Below are 2,500 nucleotides of genomic sequence, written 5' to 3'. Positions count from 1 at the left end.
GCTAGCAGCAGCAGCTCCTGGCTGGAGGGGAGCACAGGGCTGGGGGACAAGGTGCTGGGAGCTGGAGGGCTGGAGGCTGGAGCATGGAGGGGGCGCAGCGGAGAGGAGCTGCTCTCACAGCCGCCTGTCCATCAATGTGTCACGGAGCAGATGAGTGATGAGTCCTCCCTGTGCCCGCTGGAAGAAGCTCCTGCTCCGCTCACACAGTAGACATCCCGGCTTCCTGCAGGAGGATGGTGCTGGGCAGCGGCAGCTCTGGCTGTGATGTGTGCTGTGCTGTGTACAGGGGGGTGAAGATGATGATGATGATGATGATGGTGGTGATGATGATGATGATGCTCCTCTCTCCCTCCCTCCTTCTTCTCTCTCCAAGCCCCGAGCAATGAGCAAACCCGGAAATAGAAGAACCTTTAACTCCTGCACTGCCTGCCCTGACCAGTCCCCGAGTGCTCTGCCCCCTCCCTGCATGATGCCACCACAGAGCAGGGCACAGACAAGTCACTGACCACCTGCACTGCCAGCTCCAGGGGCTGCACTGACAGCTATGCCAGTCATATCATGTGTATATACTATCTAGCAATGCTATATACTCTATACGTACATTATATACACTATGTACATTATATACACTATGTACTTTATATACACTATGTACATTATATACACTATGTACAATATATACACTATGTACTTTATATACACTATGTACAATATATACACTATATACAATATATACACTATGTACTTTATATACACTATGTACAATATATACACTATATACAATATATACACTATGTACAATATATACACTATATACAATATATACACTATGTACAATATATACACTATGTACTTTATATACACTATGTACAATATATACACTATGTACAATATATACACTATGTACAATATATACACTATGTACTTTATATACACTATGTACAATATATACACTATGTACTTTATATACACTATGTACAATATATACACTATGTACAATATATACACTATGTACTTTATATACACTATGTACAATATATACACTATGTACTTTATATACACTATGTACAATATATACACTATGTACAATATATACACTATGTACTTTATATACACTATGTACAATATATACACTATATACAATATATACACTATGTACTTTATATACACTATGTACAATATATACACTATGTACAATATATACACTATATACAATATATACACTATGTACTTTATATACACTATGTACAATATATACACTATGTACTTTATATACACTATGTACAATATATACACTATATACAATATATACACTATGTACTTTATATACACTATGTACTTTATATACACTATGTACAATATATACACTATGTACTTTATATGCACTATGTACAATATATACACTATGTAATTTATATATACTAAATATACAATTTATATGTTATGTACTTTATATAAATACTATACAATATGTACAATATATACACTATGTACTTTTTATAAATACAATATATACACAATGTACTATATATAAACAACATATATACACTATATACTATATATACACATGATGTACTTGATATAAATACAATATATAAACTATATACAATATATACACACTATGTACTATATATATAAATACCATATACACGATATACAATATATACACTATGTACTATATATATACCATATACACTATATACACTTTGTACTTTATATCAATACAATATATACACTTTGTACTTTATATAAATAACATATACACTATATACAACATATATACTATGTACTATATACACACACTATATACAGTATTAAAATATTATATATACTATATATACACTATATACAATAAATACACTATGTACTTTATATCAAAAATCATATATACGCTATAGTATATACTTTCTCTCTCTCTCTCGCTCTCTCTCTCGCTCTCTCTCTCTCTCTCTCTCTCTATATATATATATATATATATATATATAAATACTATACATAATCCCCTTCTGAACCGAATGTAGATCACGCAGGTTTCAGTAGAACCGCGTTCTTGCGACCATAACAGGACCGTTAAAATGTGTCTATATAACGGATGTCTGAAATCAGCCTTACTGTATAAGTGATTGTCCATAGCAACCAATCACAGCGCAGCTTTCTTTTTTCCAGAGCAGCTAAAAAAATGAAAGCTGAGTTCTGATTGGTTGCTATGGACAACATGTCTTTTAATACAGATAGCTGACGTCGTATCTAAAAGGGATGAGAAATGTAAATTGTTCCTTTGTACCTTTGGATTCAAACCCAATTTTGGCAACCTCTCTCCCCAAAATAAAGGTTAAAAACATAGTAATTTTCCTCAAGTGAGGAATATTATGGCCGCCCTCACAGAGGGAGATGAGATAATGAGGTTAAGAAGCGTTTATCACACGCACACATTAAAGGCTTCATATAAAGATAATTGACACGGGGGTGTGAAGTGTCCCAGTCACATGTAAAGTCCCAG

The 2,500-nt window shown here is 33.8% G+C and overlaps 1 protein-coding gene across 4 annotated transcripts in view; it reads right to left on the bottom strand.

Annotated features, from left to right (window-relative positions):
- MEIS3 (Meis homeobox 3) overlaps window positions 1-2,070 on the bottom strand; it is a 33,228-nt gene extending 31,158 nt beyond the window's left edge. For 3 of the 4 annotated variants that reach the window (XM_075836242.1, XM_075836244.1, XM_075836245.1), the window contains exon 1: window positions 1-363. This exon is cut by the window's left edge and continues 59 nt beyond it. The gene's annotated coding sequence lies outside the window, so the exon portion shown is untranslated. Of the gene's footprint in view, window positions 364-1,995 lie in introns of those variants that run through there. The other variant, XM_075836243.1, reaches the window with a different exon arrangement.
- Between the last annotated feature and the right edge of the window lie 430 nt (window positions 2,071-2,500).

The sequence above is a fragment of the Rhinoderma darwinii genome, chromosome 8 (assembly GCF_050947455.1).
Source record: "Rhinoderma darwinii isolate aRhiDar2 chromosome 8, aRhiDar2.hap1, whole genome shotgun sequence".
NCBI classification, from domain to species: domain Eukaryota; kingdom Metazoa; phylum Chordata; class Amphibia; order Anura; family Rhinodermatidae; genus Rhinoderma; species Rhinoderma darwinii.
Note: the sequence above shows the minus strand (reverse complement) of the source record. Positions and strands in the feature narration are given on the sequence as shown.